This window comes from Prenolepis imparis, unplaced genomic scaffold, assembly GCF_030444845.1.
Source record: "Prenolepis imparis isolate NDT839.2.m4 unplaced genomic scaffold, iyPreImpa1.0 SCAF_2, whole genome shotgun sequence".
In the NCBI taxonomy this organism is placed as follows: domain Eukaryota; kingdom Metazoa; phylum Arthropoda; class Insecta; order Hymenoptera; family Formicidae; genus Prenolepis; species Prenolepis imparis.
Window position 1 is genome coordinate 17,199,130 of NW_028141160.1, and position 9,507 is coordinate 17,208,636.

A 9,507-nucleotide genomic window follows, 5' to 3' on the forward strand; every position below is an offset into this window, starting at 1 on the left:
ACATAATGTAGCCGCGGATCCTATGCGGCGCACCATATTTTTACGTATATCAAATGAAGAAGTTTGTACGCTGGTGTCTGCTTGGTACCAGAAGATTCTGCAATGAATGTACTTTCAAAATCTATAGTTGATAAATTTTTGGCTCGCCTTAAAATATTAAAAATCGATACTTTCTTGCCGCGGACCCTATGCGGGGCAACATAATTTTACGTATATCAAACGAAGAAGTTTGTACGCTGGTGTCTGCTTGATACCAAAAAATTCTACAATGAATGTACTATTAAAATGTATAATCAATACATTTTTGGCTCGTCTTAAAATATTAAATATCGACATAATGTAGCCGCGGATCCTATGCGGCGCACCATAATATTACGTATATCAAATGAAGAAGTTTGTACGCTGGTGTCTGCTTGGTACCAAAAGATTCTGCAATGAATGTACTTTCAAAATCTATAATTGATAAATTTTTGGCTCGCCTCAAAATATTAAAAATCGATACTTTCTTGCCGCGGACCCTATGCGGCGCACCATAATTTTACGTATATCAAACGAAGAAGTTTGTACGCTGGTGTCTGCTTGATACCAAAAAATTTTACAATGAATGTACTATTAAAATGTATAATCAATACATTTTTGGCTCGTCTTAAAATATTAAATATTGTAATAAAATAGCCGCGGATCCTATGCGGCGCACCATAATTTTACGTATATCAAACGAAGAAGTTTGTACGCTGGTGTCTGCTTGATACCAAAAAATTCTACAATGAATGTACTATTAAAATGTATAATCAATACATTTTTGGCTCGTCTTAAAATATTAAATATCGACATAATGTAGCCGCGGATCCTATGCGGCGCACCATAATATTACGTATATCAAATGAAGAAGTTTGTACGCTGGTGTCTGCTTGGTACCAAAAGATTCTGCAATGAATGTACTTTCAAAATCTATAATTGATAAATTTTTGGCTCGCCTCAAAATATTAAAAATCGATACTTTCTTGCCGCGGACCCTATGCGGCGCACCATAATTTTACGTATATCAAACGAAGAAGTTTGTACGCTGGTGTCTGCTTGATACCAAAAAATTCTACAATAAATGTACTATTAAAATGTATAATCAATACATTTTTGGCTCGTCTTAAAATATTAAATATCGACATAATGTAGCCGCGGATCCTATGCGGCGCACCATAATTTTACGTATATCAAATGAAGAAGTTTGTACGCTGGTGTCTGCTTGGTACCAGAAGATTCTGCAATGAATGTACTTTCAAAATCTATAATTGATAAATTTTTGGCTCGCCTTAAAATATTAAAAATCGATACTTTCTTGCCGCGGACCCTATGCGGCGCACCATAATTTTACGTATATCAAACGAAGAAGTTTGTACGCTGGTGTCTGCTTGATACCAAAAAATTCTACAATGAATGTACTATTAAAATGTATAATCAATACATTTTTGGCTCGTCTTAAAATATTAAATATCGACATAATGTAGCCGCGGATCCTATGCGGCGCACCATAATTTTACGTATATCAAATGAAGAAGTTTGTACGCTGGTGTCTGCTTGGTAACAAAAGATTCTGCAATGAATGTACTTTCAAAATCTATAATTGATAAATTTTTGGCTCGCCTCAAAATATTAAAAATCGATACTTTCTTGCCGCGGACCCTATGCGGCGCACCATAATTTTACGTATATCAAACGCAGAAGTTTGTACGCTGGTGTCTGCTTGATACCAAAAAATTCTACAATGAATGTACTATTAAAATGTATAATCAATACATTTTTGGCTCGTCTTAAAATATTAAATATCGACATAATGTAGCCGCGGATCCTATGCGGCGCACCATAATATTACGTATATCAAATGAAGAAGTTTGTACGCTGGTGTCTGCTTGGTACCAAAAGATTCTGCAATGAATGTACTTTCAAAATCTATAATTGATAAATTTTTGGCTCGCCTCAAAATATTAAAAATCGATACTTTCTTGCCGCGGACCCTATGCGGCGCACCATAATTTTACGTATATCAAACGAAGAAGTTTGTACGCTGGTGTCTGCTTGATACCAAAAAATTTTACAATGAATGTACTATTAAAATGTATAATCAATACATTTTTGGCTCGTCTTAAAATATTAAATATTGTCATAAAATAGCCGCGGATCCTATGCGGCGCACCATAATTTTACGTATATCAAACGAAGAAGTTTGTACGCTGGTGTCTGCTTGATACCAAAAAATTCTACAATGAATGTACTATTAAAATGTATAATCAATACATTTTTGGCTCGTCTTAAAATATTTAAATATCGACATAATGTAGCCGCGGATCCTATGCGGCGCACCATAATTTTACGTATATCAAATGAAGAAGTTTGTACGCTGGTGTCTGCTTGGTACCAAAAGTTTCTGCAATGAATGTACTTTCAAAATCTATAATTGATAAATTTTTGGCTCGCCTTAAAATATTAAAAATCGATACTTTCTTGCCGCGAACCCTATGCGGCGCACGATAATTTTACGTATATCAAACGAAGAAGTTTGTACGCTGGTGTCTGCTTGAAACCAAAAAATTCTACAATGAATGTACTATTAAAATGTATAATCAATACATTTTTGGCTCGTCTTAAAATATTAAATATCGACATAATGTAGCCGCGGATCCTATGCGGCGCACCATATTTTTACGTATATCAAATGAAGAAGTTTGTACGCTGGTGTCTGCTTGGTACCAGAAGATTCTGCAATGAATGTACTTTCAAAATCTATAATTGATAAATTTTTGGCTCGCCTTAAAATATTAAAAATCGATACTTTCTTGCCGCGGACCCTATGCGGGGCAACATAATTTTACGTATATCAAACGAAGAAGTTTGTACGCTGGTGTCTGCTTGATACCAAAAAATTCTACAATGAATGTACTATTAAAATGTATAATCAATACATTTTTGGCTCGTCTTAAAATATTAAATATCGACATAATGTAGCCGCGGATCCTATGCGGCGCACCATAATATTACGTATATCAAATGAAGAAGTTTGTACGCTGGTGTCTGCTTGGTACCAAAAGATTCTGCAATGAATGTACTTTCAAAATCTATAATTGATAAATTTTTGGCTCGCCTCAAAATATTAAAAATCGATACTTTCTTGCCGCGGACCCTATGCGGCGCACCATAATTTTACGTATATCAAACGAAGAAGTTTGTACGCTGGTGTCTGCTTGATACCAAAAAATTTTACAATGAATGTACTATTAAAATGTATAATCAATACATTTTTGGCTCGTCTTAAAATATTAAATATTGTAATAAAATAGCCGCGGATCCTATGCGGCGCACCATAATTTTACGTATATCAAACGAAGAAGTTTGTACGCTGGTGTCTGCTTGATACCAAAAAATTCTACAATGAATGTACTATTAAAATGTATAATCAATACATTTTTGGCTCGTCTTAAAATATTAAATATCGACATAATGTAGCCGCGGATCCTATGCGGCGCACCATAATATTACGTATATCAAATGAAGAAGTTTGTACGCTGGTGTCTGCTTGGTACCAAAAGATTCTGCAATGAATGTACTTTCAAAATCTATAATTGATAAATTTTTGGCTCGCCTCAAAATATTAAAAATCGATACTTTCTTGCCGCGGACCCTATGCGGCGCACCATAATTTTACGTATATCAAACGAAGAAGTTTGTACGCTGGTGTCTGCTTGATACCAAAAAATTTTACAATGAATGTACTATTAAAATGTATAATCAATACATTTTTGGCTCGTCTTAAAATATTAAATATTGTCATAAAATAGCCGCGGATCCTATGCGGCGCACCATAATTTTACGTATATCAAACGAAGAAGTTTGTACGCTGGTGTCTGCTTGATACCAAAAAATTCTACAATGAATGTACTATTAAAATGTATAATCAATACATTTTTGGCTCGTCTTAAAATATTTAAATATCGACATAATGTAGCCGCGGATCCTATGCGGCGCACCATAATTTTACGTATATCAAATGAAGAAGTTTGTACGCTGGTGTCTGCTTGGTACCAAAAGTTTCTGCAATGAATGTACTTTCAAAATCTATAATTGATAAATTTTTGGCTCGCCTTAAAATATTAAAAATCGATACTTTCTTGCCGCGAACCCTATGCGGCGCACCATAATTTTACGTATATCAAACGAAGAAGTTTGTACGCTGGTGTCTGCTTGAAACCAAAAAATTCTACAATAAATGTACTATTAAAATGTATAATCAATACATTTTTGGCTCGTCTTAAAATATTAAATATCGACATAATGTAGCCGCGGATCCTATGCGGCGCACCATAATTTTACGTATATCAAATGAAGAAGTTTGTACGCTGGTGTCTGCTTGGTACCAGAAGATTCTGCAATGAATGTACTTTCAAAATCTATAATTGATAAATTTTTGGCTCGCCTTAAAATATTAAAAATCGATACTTTCTTGCCGCGGACCCTATGCGGCGCACCATAATTTTACGTATATCAAACGAAGAAGTTTGTACGTTGGTGTCTGCTTGATACCAAAAAATTCTACAATGAATGTACTATTAAAATGTATAATCAATACATTTTTGGCTCGTCTTAAAATATTAAATATCGACATAATGTAGCCGCGGATCCTATGCGGCGCACCATAATTTTACGTATATCAAATGAAGAAGTTTGTACGCTGGTGTCTGCTTGGTAACAAAAGATTCTGCAATGAATGTACTTTCAAAATCTATAATTGATAAATTTTTGGCTCGCCTCAAAATATTAAAAATCGATACTTTCTTGCCGCGGACCCTATGCGGCGCACCATAATTTTACGTATATCAAACGCAGAAGTTTGTACGCTGGTGTCTGCTTGATACCAAAAAATTCTACAATGAATGTACTATTAAAATGTATAATCAATACATTTTTGGCTCGTCTTAAAATATTAAATATCGACATAATGTAGCCGCGGATCCTATGCGGCGCACCATAATATTACGTATATCAAATGAAGAAGTTTGTACGCTGGTGTCTGCTTGGTACCAAAAGATTCTGCAATGAATGTACTTTCAAAATCTATAATTGATAAATTTTTGGCTCGCCTCAAAATATTAAAAATCGATACTTTCTTGCCGCGGACCCTATGCGGCGCACCATAATTTTACGTATATCAAACGAAGAAGTTTGTACGCTGGTGTCTGCTTGATACCAAAAAATTTTACAATGAATGTACTATTAAAATGTATAATCAATACATTTTTGGCTCGTCTTAAAATATTAAATATTGTAATAAAATAGCCGCGGATCCTATGCGGCGCACCATAATTTTACGTATATCAAACGAAGAAGTTTGTACGCTGGTGTCTGCTTGATACCAAAAAATTCTACAATGAATGTACTATTAAAATGTATAATCAATACATTTTTGGCTCGTCTTAAAATATTAAATATCGACATAATGTAGCCGCGGATCCTATGCGGCGCACCATAATATTACGTATATCAAATGAAGAAGTTTGTACGCTGGTGTCTGCTTGGTACCAAAAGATTCTGCAATGAATGTACTTTCAAAATCTATAATTGATAAATTTTTGGCTCGCCTCAAAATATTAAAAATCGATACTTTCTTGCCGCGGACCCTATGCGGCGCACCATAATTTTACGTATATCAAACGAAGAAGTTTGTACGCTGGTGTCTGCTTGATACCAAAAAATTTTACAATGAATGTACTATTAAAATGTATAATCAATACATTTTTGGCTCGTCTTAAAATATTAAATATTGTCATAAAATAGCCGCGGATCCTATGCGGCGCACCATAATTTTACGTATATCAAACGAAGAAGTTTGTACGCTGGTGTCTGCTTGATACCAAAAAATTCTACAATGAATGTACTATTAAAATGTATAATCAATACATTTTTGGCTCGTCTTAAAATATTTAAATATCGACATAATGTAGCCGCGGATCCTATGCGGCGCACCATAATTTTACGTATATCAAATGAAGAAGTTTGTACGCTGGTGTCTGCTTGGTACCAAAAGTTTCTGCAATGAATGTACTTTCAAAATCTATAATTGATAAATTTTTGGCTCGCCTTAAAATATTAAAAATCGATACTTTCTTGCCGCGAACCCTATGCGGCGCACCATAATTTTACGTATATCAAACGAAGAAGTTTGTACGCTGGTGTCTGCTTGAAACCAAAAAATTCTACAATGAATGTACTATTAAAATGTATAATCAATACATTTTTGGCTCGTCTTAAAATATTAAATATCGACATAATGTAGCCGCGGATCCTATGCGGCGCACCATATTTTTACGTATATCAAATGAAGAAGTTTGTACGCTGGTGTCTGCTTGGTACCAGAAGATTCTGCAATGAATGTACTTTCAAAATCTATAGTTGATAAATTTTTGGCTCGCCTTAAAATATTAAAAATCGATACTTTCTTGCCGCGGACCCTATGCGGGGCAACATAATTTTACGTATATCAAACGAAGAAGTTTGTACGCTGGTGTCTGCTTGATACCAAAAAATTCTACAATGAATGTACTATTAAAATGTATAATCAATACATTTTTGGCTCGTCTTAAAATATTAAATATCGACATAATGTAGCCGCGGATCCTATGCGGCGCACCATAATATTACGTATATCAAATGAAGAAGTTTGTACGCTGGTGTCTGCTTGGTACCAAAAGATTCTGCAATGAATGTACTTTCAAAATCTATAATTGATAAATTTTTGGCTCGCCTCAAAATATTAAAAATCGATACTTTCTTGCCGCGGACCCTATGCGGCGCACCATAATTTTACGTATATCAAACGAAGAAGTTTGTACGCTGGTGTCTGCTTGATACCAAAAAATTTTACAATGAATGTACTATTAAAATGTATAATCAATACATTTTTGGCTCGTCTTAAAATATTAAATATTGTAATAAAATAGCCGCGGATCCTATGCGGCGCACCATAATTTTACGTATATCAAACGAAGAAGTTTGTACGCTGGTGTCTGCTTGATACCAAAAAATTCTACAATGAATGTACTATTAAAATGTATAATCAATACATTTTTGGCTCGTCTTAAAATATTAAATATCGACATAATGTAGCCGCGGATCCTATGCGGCGCACCATAATATTACGTATATCAAATGAAGAAGTTTGTACGCTGGTGTCTGCTTGGTACCAAAAGATTCTGCAATGAATGTACTTTCAAAATCTATAATTGATAAATTTTTGGCTCGCCTCAAAATATTAAAAATCGATACTTTCTTGCCGCGGACCCTATGCGGCGCACCATAATTTTACGTATATCAAACGAAGAAGTTTGTACGCTGGTGTCTGCTTGATACCAAAAAATTCTACAATAAATGTACTATTAAAATGTATAATCAATACATTTTTGGCTCGTCTTAAAATATTAAATATCGACATAATGTAGCCGCGGATCCTATGCGGCGCACCATAATTTTACGTATATCAAATGAAGAAGTTTGTACGCTGGTGTCTGCTTGGTACCAGAAGATTCTGCAATGAATGTACTTTCAAAATCTATAATTGATAAATTTTTGGCTCGCCTTAAAATATTAAAAATCGATACTTTCTTGCCGCGGACCCTATGCGGCGCACCATAATTTTACGTATATCAAACGAAGAAGTTTGTACGCTGGTGTCTGCTTGATACCAAAAAATTCTACAATGAATGTACTATTAAAATGTATAATCAATACATTTTTGGCTCGTCTTAAAATATTAAATATCGACATAATGTAGCCGCGGATCCTATGCGGCGCACCATAATTTTACGTATATCAAATGAAGAAGTTTGTACGCTGGTGTCTGCTTGGTAACAAAAGATTCTGCAATGAATGTACTTTCAAAATCTATAATTGATAAATTTTTGGCTCGCCTCAAAATATTAAAAATCGATACTTTCTTGCCGCGGACCCTATGCGGCGCACCATAATTTTACGTATATCAAACGCAGAAGTTTGTACGCTGGTGTCTGCTTGATACCAAAAAATTCTACAATGAATGTACTATTAAAATGTATAATCAATACATTTTTGGCTCGTCTTAAAATATTAAATATCGACATAATGTAGCCGCGGATCCTATGCGGCGCACCATAATATTACGTATATCAAATGAAGAAGTTTGTACGCTGGTGTCTGCTTGGTACCAAAAGATTCTGCAATGAATGTACTTTCAAAATCTATAATTGATAAATTTTTGGCTCGCCTCAAAATATTAAAAATCGATACTTTCTTGCCGCGGACCCTATGCGGCGCACCATAATTTTACGTATATCAAACGAAGAAGTTTGTACGCTGGTGTCTGCTTGATACCAAAAAATTTTACAATGAATGTACTATTAAAATGTATAATCAATACATTTTTGGCTCGTCTTAAAATATTAAATATTGTCATAAAATAGCCGCGGATCCTATGCGGCGCACCATAATTTTACGTATATCAAACGAAGAAGTTTGTACGCTGGTGTCTGCTTGATACCAAAAAATTCTACAATGAATGTACTATTAAAATGTATAATCAATACATTTTTGGCTCGTCTTAAAATATTTAAATATCGACATAATGTAGCCGCGGATCCTATGCGGCGCACCATAATTTTACGTATATCAAATGAAGAAGTTTGTACGCTGGTGTCTGCTTGGTACCAAAAGTTTCTGCAATGAATGTACTTTCAAAATCTATAATTGATAAATTTTTGGCTCGCCTTAAAATATTAAAAATCGATACTTTCTTGCCGCGAACCCTATGCGGCGCACGATAATTTTACGTATATCAAACGAAGAAGTTTGTACGCTGGTGTCTGCTTGAAACCAAAAAATTCTACAATGAATGTACTATTAAAATGTATAATCAATACATTTTTGGCTCGTCTTAAAATATTAAATATCGACATAATGTAGCCGCGGATCCTATGCGGCGCACCATATTTTTACGTATATCAAATGAAGAAGTTTGTACGCTGGTGTCTGCTTGGTACCAGAAGATTCTGCAATGAATGTACTTTCAAAATCTATAATTGATAAATTTTTGGCTCGCCTTAAAATATTAAAAATCGATACTTTCTTGCCGCGGACCCTATGCGGGGCAACATAATTTTACGTATATCAAACGAAGAAGTTTGTACGCTGGTGTCTGCTTGATACCAAAAAATTCTACAATGAATGTACTATTAAAATGTATAATCAATACATTTTTGGCTCGTCTTAAAATATTAAATATCGACATAATGTAGCCGCGGATCCTATGCGGCGCACCATAATATTACGTATATCAAATGAAGAAGTTTGTACGCTGGTGTCTGCTTGGTACCAAAAGATTCTGCAATGAATGTACTTTCAAAATCTATAATTGATAAATTTTTGGCTCGCCTCAAAATATTAAAAATCGATACTTTCTTGCCGCGGACCCTATGCGGCGCACCATAATTT